This window comes from Podarcis bocagei, assembly GCF_964188305.1.
Source record: "Podarcis bocagei genome assembly, chromosome: 4".
NCBI classification, from domain to species: Eukaryota; Metazoa; Chordata; class Lepidosauria; order Squamata; family Lacertidae; genus Podarcis; species Podarcis bocagei.
This window is the reverse complement of record NC_138128.1, coordinates 85,738,325-85,754,652: the sequence shown is the minus strand read 5'-3', so window position 1 is coordinate 85,754,652 and position 16,328 is coordinate 85,738,325. Positions and strand designations below refer to the sequence as shown.

Sequence of the window (16,328 nt, the reverse complement as noted above, 5' to 3'; positions counted from 1 at the left end):
GAAGGAGAGGGAGTTGGAGAACAGATAGCAGACACATCTTTAGAGAGCCTGGGAACTCCCCCTTCTCCAAGGACAATTAGGATTCAAGCGCAAAGAACGCAGCAACGTTTTCCTCCTGAGACTTTCCATAGGAACACAGGGTGTTGTTGGGGAAGGAAAAGGAGGGGCTCAGAGTGAGCAACGTCATGATGGCGTCCAGGACTAGATTCCTTGTCTTGCTCCACAATTGCTGAATAAAACCACAAATGCGAACTTTCTTGTTTCTTCTTTGATCCTGGAGGCTGCCGGGGGAGGAGGGAATCTCTTGAGCCTGACAGGTGCTGATCCTGAGCACCCATAAAAAAATTTTGTGGGTGTCCAAGCCCCCGGGCCCCCTATAACTGGTGCCAGTGACATAATGAGTTTGGGGATATGGACTGATGGGCCTTCCCAGCCGTACCCACAGGCTGACAGTGGGCTGACAGTATCATGGTTGCCCTAAGTCAGTCTTTCTCTCCTTTAACTCTAGCCTGCTTGCTGGGGGGAAATGTTATCTCTGTCACCATATGGGATGTCAGAATCCCTGCCCTTGGTGTAATAATAATAATAATAATAATAATAATAATAATAATAATAATAATAATACTTGTACCCCGCCCATCTGACTGGGTTGCCTCAGCTACTCTGCCCAGCTTCCAACAGAATATAAAGAACATACGATACACCAGACATTAAAAGCTTCCCAACAGAGGGCTGCTATAGCATACAAAGTTGAGCCAATGAAGTCTCTGTGTGGATCTTGCTCTCCTTGTCAGCTCTGCTGTGAGAACAATGGACAGCTTACAGAATATTTGCCTCCTCTGTCTGTGTCGTGGCTCAGAATTTCCCAGTCCTGAAAGACCAGCATCACACCCTGTCAAAGCTGAGCATACATTCGGGTTTGCTGCGGCTTGCTGCCAGTGTGCAGCTCAGAGTTGTCAATAGATCCTGGTGGTTGGGTGGACAGAGGCTGGCAGTTTTGCGTATAGGTCCCAGTTTAATGCAGAAAGGGTACACAAACCTGAGGACTGGTGAAACATCCATAGCAGCGGAAGTCTTAATTCTGAGGCTGCATTACAAAAAGCATCTTTCCAAGAGGAAAAAAAGTAGAAAATGTAATTAAGTAAAAGCAATATTCTGCCTGTCATAACCATAGAAACAGCCTGGCTAAGCTGGGGACATGTAAGAATTCTTGCAAATTTGACGCCAATCCATGTGACAGTCAAGAGTGTACACTCTGAGGCTGAATCAGGGAGAATAATTGAAGCCTTGCAGAAAGGGAAGCCAGAGTGTGGGTGAACACTTAGCAATAACTGGAAATTTAATGCACTATGGAGAAATGTGTGTTTCACTTCCTGAAAGAAAGGAATTCTCATGTCTTTTGGACCTGGACAGAGAGACCATTTGTGATCCTTATTCCAGGAACTGGGACTTGTTAATAAAAGGTGGGGGTACAAAACAGATAATTGCACGCCACAATAATTTACAAGAATTACACAAGCAAAACTATAGGCCTCTGCTCTAAGGAGCTTGCAATCTAAATTTTGACTGGGAGTGTGGGCAGGCAGAATAAGGGGAGGAAAGAGAGAGGCAAGGAAAACTCATTTTCATTTTTGTGAGTGCCTCTTTTTTATGGGGCTTGGCAACCCTTGCTGTAAACATATTTGAGTTGTTTCAGTGCCATTCCCCTTAGTTTTTGTTTCCCTGCCTCATTGCAGCCCTTGGTCTCGTTTTCTCACATTGTCATTGACCCCACTGGCTGTCGTGACCTTCAAGAATGGACGGATGTAACGTGTAACATATCAATGAAATCACATTAGTCCCTGCTGCCAATTGGCTCAAATGATAGGAAGAAAATGGCGGCAGGAAGAAGCAATAGCCAAAGGAGCAAAAGGACACTGAATAATATCAAAACGAAGCAAACATTCAGCCAGGTGGGGTTGGATGTCAAATGTGCTACTTTCAATGGCCCATTACAAACGGCCAACTTACCATGCAGCAAGGGTTTTACTTTGTTAAGAACAAAGTTGTGGAGTCAGGCCAAAAGTCCAGAATCCAGTTCTCACAGTGGCCAATCAGATGCCCATGGGATGCCCACATTAATGATGGAGTCTTGCTAAAGCCCACAATAACAAGAGGTAGTAAGTTCAATAGCATAATGATCAGATTTCTCCACTAGCCATATTCAGTCATTCCGCTGCATGAGGGGAAGAGGGCAGGGTCATAATTCTTTGGCTCCGCCTTTGGTCACTTCTCAGTGGTCTGGACACCTTTCGTCATAGTCAACCTGATGGTCTAGAACAGGAGAACAGAGACTACTCCTGCTGACCGTGATCTAGGACCCTGATTGGTTCAGGGTTCTAAAACAGGAGTTGCGGAGGCTCCCTAGTGCAGGCGTTTAGCTCAAATGCATGGCAAGCTGCTAAGATGCAACGGAGAGGGCAGGAAACGCAACAACAGCACTCTCCCATCTTGTGCAAGTGTAATTTAGTCAGTGGGAAGGCAACTGTATAGGTCTAGACTCTAGAGGATTTTATTATGGGGGGGGATAAGTGAGAAACATATGACTATTGCTATGATTTTAGGCTGAGTTGCATGATGGAGCTGCTTAGTTGTGGTGTATGTGATATATATAAATCTTGATTTTTAGGGTCTGAGGTGGGACACATGGGCTTAAAAGCAATAAAAATCTGTTTTTTAAAAATCTAGATGTTTCCCCTGAACAGAGCAACTCCCACGAAAGAGTAACTTGTTTTAGAAACAAGACCATTATCAGTATGACGGATAAAATATGAATCATCTGCATCCTTAAACAAAAAGAACTAAAACAGTGACAAACCATTGCAGCAATGTTGGAGGAGATAGGGCTTCACAAACAGGCCAAGTAGCAATAGCTACAGAGTGCTTCAAACTGAAGTGTAGTCTCCCATATCACTGCAGTTTAGCACACATTTGGGACCACTTTCCCTTGGCTACCACAAGTTGTACCACAAATAAATACTGAAATTAGAAAATATGTGGTGCAGCCAAACTCTGTGCTTTGGATTTTTAGTCGACACATTTATTAAGGCCTCATTTCCTTCTGTCAAAGCACTGAGTGATTGAAACTTGCCACAGCCACCTGACAGTTACACATTTGTTCACTGAAACAATTTCTTCTTGCAAAGGCCAAGGAACCATTGGACAGGGGATGGGGTCGTGTACAAATCCAACCCCCTTCGCTTTATTTCCAAAGTGTGCTTTATTTCCAGAGTGTGCTTTATTTCCAAAGTCGGAGCTGAATTACCGTATTTTTTGCACCATAACACTCACTTTTTCCCTCCTAGAAAGTAAGGGGAAATGTCTGTGCGTGTTATGGAGCGAATGCCTACGGGTGGCGGGGGGGGGGATCTGCTGCAGTCGTGAGCAGAGGATCCATGGTTCCCCTTCCTTCCCTCCTCCGTGGCTCGCTTTGAAACAGCAAAGTGGGAGAAGAGCCGCTGAGTGGGGAGGAGAGAGGGACAGAGAGCCTGCTTCTTTAAAGGAGCAAAGTGGGAGAGGAGAGGAGCCTTCTCCCCTTATACCCCTCTTCATTATTAGCAGCATACTTCTCCACCCACCCCACGCATGCTCCCTGTCCCTTGAGTGCTTTTCCTTCCCTCCCCACTTAAAACGTGGTTACAAAGCATGGATCCACATGGATCCTCAGGATTTTTGCATTGGGCTACTCCAAACTCACTGTCAGATCACATGTCTATGACCACAGCATGAACCACAAAAATCATACATCCACTGTTTTGTTTAGATTTTTTTTCTTGTTTTCCTCCTCTAAAAACTCCGTGCGTGTTATGGTCGGGTGCGTGTTATAGAGCGAAAAATACAATAGTCAGCACAGCTTCGCACAGCGTTATGAACTAAGTGGGTTTATGGAGAGCTTTGATGGAAAGGCTTTATGGAGCAAGTGGGTTATGCGGAGAGATTTGAAGGAACAGAGGGAAGTGGCACCATGTTGATTAGGAATGGGGAACCTGTGCCCCTTTAGATCTTGTTGGAATACAACTCCCATCAGCCCCAGTCAGCAAGGGATGATAGGAGTTGTAGTCCAACAACATCTGAAGGGGCTCAGGTTCTCCACCTCTGAAGCACTAGGGCAGTAGTTTTCAACCAGTGTGCTGTGGTACCCTGGGGTGCCTTGAATGATGGTCAGGGGTGCTGCAGGCAACAGTGGCCTCTGTCCTTCTTTCCTTCCTTCCCTCCTCTGATGCCCTCTTGCATCTCTGCCTCCCAAAGGCTTGCACAGCTGTTGTTGCAGCAGCCCTGACTACAAGCTCCCTAGGCCACTGTCTGGGGCTGGCCAGGGGGTGCTTCCCAGGCTCCTGTGGGGCAGTGTGAGGGGCAACCTCAGAGACCAGGGCCAGCAGCAGAAGCTGCCCAGAGGACCACCCAAGGAGAGGGGAGGTGAGAGGAGGCTGAGGGAATACTCCCCAAGGGAAGGTGTTTGAACAAGGGTGAGAAGCCGCCAGCTCTGCAGGCAAGGGGTGTGACATAACTGGGCTCCTGAGCCCCAGAGGGGTGCCGCAGAAAGAATGTAGTTTGGTCAAGGGAGTCGTGGACTCAGAAACGTTGAAAACCTCTGCACTAGGGGCAGCAAAAGAAAACAAGGGAGCAAGAGATCTTTGGTCATGTTGTCGTTTGGGTTGTTTGCTCCTAAAAGCAAGCAAGCACCAGAGAATGAATGAAAGAGGGGAAGAAAAGCAGAGAGGTTACAAATCAGCATTAAGTAGGAGGAAAACAATCCAGATCCTGAACAGTAAGCACTGCAGCCTAGCTAAATCGTACACTTAGAAACCTGGCGTTTTGGGGCATATTGCTGCAAACAGATGGGAAATATGCCTTGTGATTGCCAAGGTTTCCCGAGCCCCACACACTTTGCCATGGCAGTGTATCTGGAAGTTTACAAGTGGGAGGCAATTTGGGAACTTCTCTCAAGCGCTTCTGGAAGAGGAGCAAGAGATGCCTTTGGCTTTTCTTTGGCAACACCAGCAATGGCGAGAACCTCACATTCCTAGAGATCTTTCATCCAAATGGCTTCCTATATACAAAAGCAATTTGCAGGCATCATTGACTGATTGCACAAACCACGGCCCCCAATGCTCCTGATTGGCCTGTCGCAGCAGTGGGACCGTGGCTGCGTCTATTCTTGCTGCCAAGGCAGGTTTAAAAGCAGCAGGCTTGAGGCCCTTCTTGTCATTACAGCTACAGCCATATGCATGCCCACCATCTGGTTCTGAGGGCAACATATGTATCTGACAACAAATGCAGGACCTGACTGTAGGACTCGCTGACAAAAGCTCTACTGCTCTGGAGATGTGAATCAGAGGTGAGTTTGTGCTCTTCTACTTGAGATTAAAAGAATGCTGTCCTTCTTATTGGACTGGATGAAAATAGAGCATAAAGGAATGATGCATACTGACTAATGTCATATAGGTTACACACACACACACACACACACACACACACACACAATTTATTTGGTATTAAAATTTTACAATGATATATCAATCATAAATCATAAAAACAAGATTCCAAGGAATCTCCTGGACTTCCATCCTCCCCTTTGTGGGTCCTATTATTGATCATTTCGTCCTACATCTTTTGTTGTTGTTTAGTTTAGTCATGTCCGACTCTTCATGACCCCATGGACCAGAGCACGCCAGGCACTCCTGTCTTCCACTGCCTCCCACAGTTTGGTCAAACTCATATTGGTAGCTTCAAGAGCACTGCCCAACCATCTCGTCCTCTGTCATCCCCTTCTCCTTGTGCCCTCGATCTTTCCCAACATCAGGGTCTTTTCCAGGGAGTCTTCTCTTCTCATGAGGTGGCCAAAGTATTGGAGCCTCAGCTTCATGATCTGTCCTTCCAGTGAGCACTCAGGGCTGATTTCTTTAAAAATGGATAGGTTTGATCTTATTGCAGTCCATGGGACTCTCAAGAGTCTCCTCCAGCACCATAATTCAAAAACATCAATTCTTTGGCGATCAGCCTTCTTTATGGTCCAGCTCTCACTTCCATGCATCACTACTTGGGAAAACCATAGCTTTAACTATACAGGCCTTTGTTGGCAAGGTGATGTCTCTGCTTTTTAAGATGCTGTCTAGGTTTGTCATTGCTTTTCTCCCAAGAAGCCGGCGTCTTTTAATTTTGTGACTGCTGTCACCATCTGCAGTGATCGTGCAGCCCAAGAAAGTAAAATCTCTCACTGCCTCCATTTCTTCCCTTTCTATTTGCCAGGAGGTGATGAGACCAGTGGCCATGATCTTAGTTTTTTTGATGTTGAGCTTCAGACCATATTTTGCGCTCTCCTCTTTCACCCTCATTAAAAGGTTCTTTAATTCCTCCTCACTTTCTGCCATCAAGGTTGTGTCATCAGCATGTTGATATTTCTTCAGGCAATCTTTACTCTGGCTTGGGATTCATCCAGTCCAGCCTTTCACATGATGAATTCTGTATATAAGTTAAATAAGCAGGGAGACAATATACAGCCTTGTTGTACTCCTTTCCCAATTTTGAACCAATCAGTTATTCCATATCCAGTTCTAACTGTAGTTTCTTGTCCCACATAAAAATTTCTCAGGAGAGAGATGAGGTGATCAGGCACTTATGATGATCCAAATCTTTTACATCTCCATTGTGTCTAGAATTCACCCTTAAACTACAAGTTATATTCCAATCCTACTAATGATTTCAACTGTTTACAATGATCTTTTAGATAAGTTATAATTCCTCCCTATTCCTTATTAAAATTTTGGTCCTCCTGATAGCTGATTCTTCTGGTCATTTTAGCCATTTCAGCATAGTCCATCAACTTCATCTGCCATTCTTCTCTGGTAGGAACTTTTATCTTCTTTCCAGAGATGCACACACACATATCTTTTGTCCCTCAATCTCACACTCTGCCATTACACCTATGAAGTAGCATACAGCCCACACCTTTGATCCCAGATCTTTTCCTAATATGTGAACCCAGCCAGTCGTAGCTGTTCCCAGGGTGTGGCTGCTGTCGCATGCTGACAGCTTACCTTGGGGCCGCAGGTGAGAGCTGAGTGCAGGGTGGGGACCAAAGGTGGACAAACTGCCCCAGAAAGAGCATGATGTGTCCCCCACCAAAGGTACCCCCCTCCCCCTAACACCCCATACAACCCTGCAATGCTTCCCCCCTAAAAAATGTTTAGGGGTACAGTGGTACCTCGGGTTAAGAACTTAATTCATCCATTCTTAAGCTGAAACCATTCTTAACCTGAGGTACCACGTTAGCTAATGGGGCCTCCTGCTGCCGCCGCACCGCTGCGATTTTTGTTCTCATCCTGAGGTAAAGTTCTTAACCCGAGGTACTACTTCCGGGTTAGCGAAGTCTGTAACCCAAAGTGTTTGTAACCCGAGGTACCACTCTACTCTCCTTTTGACCCAAGAAAATCACCATTTCATAGTTCAAATCGGGAAAAATAAATATAGTAAATGGACAAAAGTACAAAGAACATGCATTACACCGGGAAAGCAAATGAGGCCGCCATCAGGGGTAGCAATGGAACTAATGATTCACCATGCTAGAGAAGAAACTAACATTTTTTAAAAAAAATAGTTTCTTCTCCCATTAGATTTACAAAATGTTTAGGGGTATGCGTATTCCTGCGTCCCCCTCCCCCCCAAAATCACTGCACCCCTGCATGTATACTGCTCTAGGCTGGATCTACACCACTGACCTGTTTAACATTATTAGAACAATATTAGATATACTGTTCTAGAATGTCACAGGGCATACATGTAATTTAAACCGTTTTTCTTACTTTGTTGTTGGTTTATTTCCGTCAAAATGCTGCTGGTTGCTCTGCAGAGCCCTCTGGTGTGACGTTTTAATAACACATTAAGAACGTTAAAAACAATGCGCCATTTATCCCTCCACGTTACCACAGCCCTTCTTTGACCCTTTCTTAACGTTAAAAACATGCGTGTAGATCCACCCCTGGCTATGTCTGCTTGTCGCCAGCAGACTTTTCCCAGACCATCTGTGTACACACACACACACACACACACACACACACACACACACACACTGGTCTTGAATCCAGACTAATTCTATGAGAAGATAAGATTCAAATGTGGCTCCTATTTTAGTTCAGAAAAATAGTGCGTGTCACCTCAGCAACCAGAAGCATGGGAGGTACTGTACTCATAACGAATGGTGTGGATTTCATAAAGGAAGATTTGGATTTTTCAACATCAAGTACAAAACTGTATTTAAAAAAGCACACCTCTGGCTAATCGCCTGATGTTATACTTGCCCTGAGTATTAAGGATTAGTACGTCAGGTCATGCCACATGTAAATTTACCACTTTTCATCAAATTCCGGCAAATAATTCTCTCGGCGTGCGTCATTTTAAGCTGTCACAGCCCTCTGCTTTTCCCATGGACCTGAATCAATACTGACCTCAGTTTGAAAGCACATATGACAGGGCTCATATTTGTAGACCCACAAGTAGAATGGATACGTGCTAAAGCTGGTCACCTTGACATTTTTGCAGCCTCATTGACGTATTAAATATAGGTATTCACTGTGACTATTAACCTTACAATTATTAAGCAATAAACCCCCACATACATATTTATTAGATGAATCTTGTATAGTTGCATAGTGTCTTCCAAAACAGATGTCGATGTGGAAGAAGGTGCTATGAAGCCAGACTATAGACTTGGCAGAGAAAGGGGGAATCAAAAGTGGATATACCCTCTTGTTTCCCTTTGATGTCAGTGACTTGATATTGATCATGCGATAAGAAAAAGTAGTGAGTTTCCCTTACAATAGGAAGCGTCATTCACTCTAATATCAGGTATCACCTGACAATCTCTTGAATGCAGTGCTAAAAATACTGCCTAGAAGGGTACATTTAGGAGAAAATTACACTTGCCCCCCAAAATGTCACCTAAAGGGATTTATTTCCAGCTTCTTCTTCAGGGAAAAGATCTGAGGAGTTACAACTGAAGGCTAGTGAACTTTCCTGGGGATGCTCCATACAACCTTAGGTTGTCATTTGATTTTGCCACTGATTAATAAACATATTATTATTATTATTATTAATAATAATTTCAAAAGGAGAGGGAGAAGGAAATGTCACACAGATATAAGGAAGAACTGAAGTTACTACAATGAGGTCACTGGAAGAATCAGTATTAATTCATTTTATTAATTAAATGATATTTGTTGCAATTATTTAATTATCAAACATGTTATCATTTTTCATTAATTAAAGCATCCTTAGGGCACCTTTCAGGGCAAATACCCTCATGAGGTGGCTTCTGATACACAAAATGCAAACGGCTGTAAAAATGGATAAAATAAGATACGAGCAGTCGTTTAAAAACATGGCAAATGGACGTCACATAAAATCTCACCGTCATAGCTTTGAAGATTAAATACGACTTTTGACGGTAGCATTAGAAGACCAAACAGGCAAAAAAAAAAAAAAAAAAAGGAGTAGGTCAGATTTGAAAAAAAACTGTTTTAAAAATACCCGCTAGCCTGGATAGCTCAGTAGGTTAGAGCGTGGTGCTGATAATGCCAAGGTGTTTATATTATTATTATTATTATTATTATTATTATTATTATTATTATTATTATTATTATTATTATTATTATTATACTGCCCTATACCTGGGGGTCTCAGGGCGGCTCACAGAATAAAATGAAGATATAGAACCACAAAACACATAATAAAAATAAAAATGACAACCCAATAACCGCCCCCCAAGAGCCATATTTTAAAAGGGATAGGACTCATTGTTAAAACAGTGTTTATGGAAGACTCCGCTACAAGTGATTGGCAAAGAAGTAGAAGATGTCAATCAGATCAACCGAAGGCCTGGTTAAAAAGGAACGTTTTTGCCCAGTGCTTAAAGGTGTATAATGAAGAAGCCAGACAAACTTCCCTGGGGAGACCATTCCACAGACGGGGAGCCACTGCAGAGAAGGCCCCGTTCTTGTGTTGCCGCCCTCCAATCCTCTCGAGGAGGAGGAATGCATAGGATGGCCTCAGAAGATGTTCTCAGGGTCTGGGTAGGTTCATATGGAATGGGGCAGTCCTTGAGGTTGTGAGTTTGATCCTTGTACGGGACAGCTGCGTATTCCTGCATTGCAGGGGCTGGACTAGATGACCCACAGGGTCCCTTCCAACTCTACAATTCTATGGTTGTGAATTCTACGAGCTGAAGGGGCCAAATGCACCTCAGTGGGTGAAGAGTTTCCTAGACTGAGCTGCCCTGGACCTAATGTGAAATAAGTCCAGGGGCTTCCCTGAATTTCAACTGGACTGTATTTATACGCCACCATATATGTTGACATAATGTGGACTGGGGTAGCAAAGGATTCCTCCTAAACACTGAGCCTCCCCTGTATATCTCCGCCCTGCTCACTTCCTGCCATCCCATGCTGATGGTTTCTTTCAGGGACTAAGGCTTCTGTCAGCAATACCTTCCTCTGGTACAAGGCTGGAGCCACGCCAGTGCAGATACGCTATGCTAGCACATTTCTGGACTCTTCTAGCGCGCGGGGGGGGGGGGGATTTAGGAATGAAACCACCCCGTACCTTGAGGAATGTTGTTGTTGTTTAGTCGTTTAGTTGTGTCCGACTCTTTGTGACCCCATGGACCAGAGCACGCCAGGCACTCCTGTCTTCCACTGCCTCCCGCAGTTTGGTCAAACTCATGCTGGTAGTTTCGAGAACACTGTCCAACCATCTCGTCCTCTGTCGTCCCCTTCTCCTTGTGCCCTCCATCTTTCCCAGCATCAGGGTCTTTTCCAGGGAGTCTTCTCTTCTCATGAGGTGGCCAAAGTATTGGAGCCTCAGCTTCAGGATCTGTCCTTCCAGTGAGCACTCAGGGCTGATTTCCTTAAGAATGGATAGGTTTGATCTTCTTGCAGTCCATGGGACCCTCAAGAGTCTCCTTCAGCACCATAATTCAAAAGCATCAATTCTTCAGCGATCAGCCTTCTTTATGGTCCAGCTCTCACTTCCATACACCACTACTGGGAAAACCATAGCTTTAACTATACGGACCTTTGTTGGCAAGGTGATGTCTCTGCTTTTTAAGATGCTGTCTCGGTTTGTCTGAGGAATAGGGATAGGCTATTATTAACCAAGCTGAGCAACCAGCTGATAAAAACTCCCATGAAGTGCATGCGTTGGTAAATCAGATCTGTGTCTCGTTTGAAAGAGAGAGAAAAGCCCACGGGAAATGGAGATATTGCTTGGTGTACGCTCAGCATATGCTGATGTTGAACATGGTACATTTAAGAAACGAACTGACAGACGTGAGGCTCCATGTTCACTGATACCCCTGGTTAAAGGGGGCCGTTTTAGCAGTCTCACCAACCCCTGTCACTAATTGGGCCTTTTACGTGAGTTACCCTGTTGGTCCCCCCCCCCCAATAAATGAGACGTTTCCATAGTAACTGCCACATTACATGGGCCCGTACTTGTGATCTGTCGGAGACACAGATCAACAGCTCAGATAAATAAACTTCTCAACATGACATAAACACCAAGCTTCCTTAATATGCTATTGAGATGAAATAGCGACAGGCAGAATATGCTCCCCTCCTTCCATCTCTCACCCTCCCCTCACTTTTGCATTCAGCTTGGCTTTTTTTTTATTTTAAAAAATGGAGTCTTTGGATTCAGTCTAGCCGGCTAATGGAAGTGGGAAGAGCTGCAGCTTAAAACATAAAAGGAGCTTGTGTCATCATGGCTGCTCTGTCAGGGATGGTACCAGGTGCGAGCCTTGCCCCCGACAAAGTGTTGTCGGGTGGGCTTCTTCCTGCATTAGTGAGCTTTCTGACAGCAGGTGGCGGCGGTGAGCGGCAATAGCGCTGCGAAATTGATTTGATTATTTACTTTCTATACGGCCTCATCTCTTAAACATAACTCAGAGTGATGTACAAAGGATTGCAGCGACAGCAGACAGTACGATATGCGGTGTGAAGCTGAATACCGCCTGCCATTGGGAGTACGGCAAGCAATTAAAAATGGTGGGTTCCAGCTGCCCACCACTGGCACTCAAGTGTGTGTGAGAACAGGAGGTCTTTGTATCTAGGGGTCTTAGTAGACAACAAGCCTAACATGAGTCAACAGTGTGATGGAGCAGGGTGGGGAAAGCTAATGCTATTCTAGACTGCATCTACAGAAGGGATGTAATAGTCCCATTCTATTCTGCCTTGCTTAGACCACACATGGAGAACTGTGTCCAGTTCTGGGCACCATAATTTATGAAGGATACTGACAAGCTGGAAATTGTGCAGAAGGGAGTGACCAGGGCTGGATTTAGATGAAGAGAGGCCCTAGGCTACTCCACTTGTGAGGCTCCTCCCCATCCCCCACCCTCACGACTAGAAGAAAATGGAAGAGTGTTATAAACAAAATTCAGTGAAGCCAAAGATGATGACGGGTATTTAAAATTCTGCAATGGAATTAAGCCTTGCAAAGTTGACCTGAATAGTAAAATAGCCCAGGTGGGGCTTGTTAGCTTGGGAAGTAGGTCTTTGATGCCTCAGCATCCAGGACAGATGGCCATCCAACCACTGCTTAAAAACCTCCAATGAAGGAGACGCCACAACCTTATGAGGGAGTCAGTTCCACTGTCAAGCAGCTCTTACTGTCAGAAAGTTCTTCCTGATGTTTATTTGGAATCTCCTTCCTTATAACTTGAATCCATTGGCTTGGATCCTAGCCTCCAGAGCAGGAGAAAACAAGCTTGCGCCATCTTCCATGTGACTAGGTATTTGAAGATGGCTATCCTATATCCTAATCAAAGAGCTGGTGTTGGTTATGGTGCCCTTATTGAGTGTATGAGCAAAATTGGGCTAACTGATATGACCCCATGACTCAGGTATCACACACTGCAAACACGCTCAGAGGACAACGAGGCTCTGACACTATCCTTGTGAGAAAGGTCTTCCAGAACCGAATTCAGGACCATCCTGATTGAAGAACACAGTCTTGCCACTCTCATAGAGAGCCAGTGTGGTGTAGTGGTTAAGAGCGGTAGTCTCGTAATCTGGGGGACCGGGTTCGCATCTCCGCTCCTCCACATGCAGCTGCTGGGTGACCTTGGGCTAGTCACACTTCTTTGAAGTCTCTCAGCCCCACTCACCTCACAGAGTGTTTGTTGTGGGGGAGGAAGGGAAAGGAGAATGTTAGCCGCTTTGAGACTCCTTAAAGGGAGTGAAAGGCGGGATATCAAATCCAAACTCCTCCTCCTCATGTGATGCTTCACTTGGAGCCAGACAGAGATGATATCTTATTCATTTGGTAGAACCATAGGAACTCTCAAAGAGCTTTCAGGTGTTCTGGGTGCTTTGAACTCTTAACTGAGCACCACTAGGCTTCCCCTGAGAGCTTTGAGCTCATAGATCAGGGCACTAAAACTGCATTTATTGGAATAAGTCAGGAGATGAAGCGCATGATCCAGCCCTAATTAAATATCTCCTGAATCTCACCATTTGCAGCGGGAAAGTTAATCACATAATAACTTCAGAATGAATTAACAAATACTTCTCTCTAGTATTTTTCAGACAATCCTCCCCACTCTCCCTGCTGGTTTTTGTAGGGGCACAGAAGAGAACTACTGCTGTCAAATTTGATTAATCTCCTTCCACTCAGTTTTGAGGGAAGATTTGTGGCAACGGAGTCCAAAGGAAAGTGGCTCGGAAGGTGTTAAGAAAGAAACCAGTGACCCTGAATTAGTTGGCCTCTAAATGCCGGTACAAAAGAAAGAAAGAAAAATACATTGAATATTCTAATTTGGCAGAAACATTAACCATCTACGTCTAACGTACTTGATAGAAGAACTGAAGGGTAAAAATGGTCAAATCTGGAGGACAGACCAAAGTCTAATTTCTGTCAAAAGAACATGCAAGGCACGTGATAAAATAGCACCCGAAACAGCAAAGTGCTGTTAAGATTTGGCAGCATTGTTCAATAGAATTGCCCTTCAGCTAGGCAGGGCTTCTTAAATTTCTGATGGATGAGGTTAGCATTAGGCAACTGTTAGATCCCTGAAGGCTGGAGTGAAAGGGGAAGGGTGTGTGTGTAATGGCCTCTTCCAAAGGAACTACATCTGTGGAAAGCATTTTGGCCTTGTGACAGAAAATGATGGATATATGAATGTGAATGGCGTTAGGTTGTTTTTTTCTGTAGACAGCAGAAGATGCCCATCAAAAGGAATTTATTCATCGACTGTATTTGTTACGTTAAGTTGCGCCATAACCCAGGTTCTCTGGACAATGTACAATTAAGGACTTTAAAACTACCCAAAAGTATTTAAAAAGCCCATATAATTCGGTCAAATGCAACACTAACATTCAGTAAAGCCAAATAACCCAAAACAGAGAATAAACATAGTGTTGGCTGCAAACATGTGACCTAGGAAGCAGTATTGATTGCAGACGTTCTCTGCATTTGTGTATTTCTTTATTAGATTTATGCCCCATTTCTCAACTGTCAGGTCCTCAAAGCAGTTTGTTTGCTATTTAGATTTATTAGTCACCTCATAAAATAGGCGACGCACAGATATTTCAAATACAAAACAAGGGTAAAATGCAAGAAAAATGTAATCAAATCAATACACATTTTTTAAAAGCCGAAAGCCACCCGGTTGAAGCTAAAACCAGCCACTTTCCGTCAGAGTTTTGAGAGCAGAATCTCCTGTTCAGGGGTTGTACACAGAGAGCTGTTGCTGCCTTACTGAGTGCACTTTTGATTCTTCAAAAGTAAAACTCTTACTCAGAGTAGCTCCAATGAAATGAATTAACATGACTATGTTAATTCCATTCATTTCAGTGCATCTCCTCTGAGTAAAACTTAGCTGAATACCACCCAGTCTTCCTAACAGTGTCTGCTCCTGTGAATGTTTCACTGTGGCAGGCATCTCCAAACTCAGCCCTCCAGATGTTTTGGGACTACAACTCCCATAATCCCTAGCTAACAGGACCAGTGGTCAGGGATGATGGGAATTGCAATCCTAAAACATCTGGAGGGCCGAGTTTGATGATGTCTGCACCTTGGTACTCAGTTCCATTAGTAAGAAATAAATAAAATAATGTTTTAAATGCATTATAACACTGTGACGCTAGATGGTGCTGCGGAGTTCTGTCTTTTGGCAATGTGATTTCCCATTATGAGGTTTACAATGCTGTCAGAGCTGCTTCCAGATCCTAGCTCACAGAGGATCACGCTAGCCAGCGATCATTAAGTAAAAGTCTTTATTGAATTACAGTTTCCATTCTCAAGCTGCTGCGTGCAACTCTACGTCTAGTGGCTAGATCGGCGAAGCTCCGTCTGAGTCTCCGCCCCTTGTGCACCAACTTAATATCCTAGCCCTGCTCCACCTTTTCCGCCTGACTGTTCTCCTCTGGGTCCCTCTGCCCCCCGGGGTCTCTTCCTTCCTGGATTCTTCTGACGCCGACCCCCCGGACCCTCCTGTCTCCTTGCGCCGGGCTTTAGGACCTGGCTCTCTTTCAGGGCTGCCTACTGCGTCACTTTCCTGTGCATTTGAACTTGGCGCGCGCGCCCAACCTTCCACTTTCCGTCTGACCGTTTCTTCGCTCCCCGATGGAGGTGTGGCCACTCCTGACTCATGCCCTCCCTCCTGTTGTGAGCTGCCAGCGCTTGCTCCCTGGCTCCCTTCCTCTTCCCTGCTCTCTGGCGGTGACGCTGGTTCCGATTTCCAACTGCTCTCCTCTGAGTCCCCTCTGGCTCTATCTTCCTGGGGTGCCCCCCTAGACTCCCCCCTTGCCCTGGCCACTGGTGCTCCTTTCTGTGAATCTTCTGATTCACTGGAAAGGCTCGGAGATCTCGGGTCGTCGTCATCACTCATCTTTTCTTCTGCCTCCTCCCCTTCGCTCTCTGTTTCCTCCCTTGCTCTTGCCTCTGCTCCTGAACCCCTGACAAATGCGTTTTCCTGAAACTTTTTTTGATGTGTCTAGATCCAGCCTATGTCACATAGGTGTTAGCACTCTGTATCAGCACACTTCCCTACTGAGAATAACACTTCATGCATCTGACCAAGAGAGAAACATCAGTTAATGAAACTCCTCCTGAGCTCACCCTATTCTCAGAGATATTTATAAAAAGTTGGCCCAGTTATTTACTTCACAAAATTTATACACCGCTTGATTGTAAAAAAATTAAAAAGCAAAACAAAACCCTCAAAGCCAGTTTGCAGAAATAATTTCTAAGAAAAATTAACAACAGTCATTTAAAACGTTTGAAAAGTAAAAAAG

At 44.7% G+C, this 16,328-nt stretch overlaps 1 long non-coding RNA gene across 1 annotated transcript in view; it reads left to right on the top strand.

The window, feature by feature from the left end:
• The first annotated feature begins 2,428 nt into the window (after positions 1-2,428).
• Positions 2,429-16,328, top strand: part of LOC308585882 — a 40,266-nt gene continuing 26,366 nt past the window's right edge. The window contains exons 1-2 of the long non-coding RNA XR_014007664.1: positions 2,429-2,508; positions 5,254-5,377. This is a non-coding gene — a long non-coding RNA (uncharacterized lncRNA). The remainder of the gene's footprint in view (positions 2,509-5,253; positions 5,378-16,328) is intronic.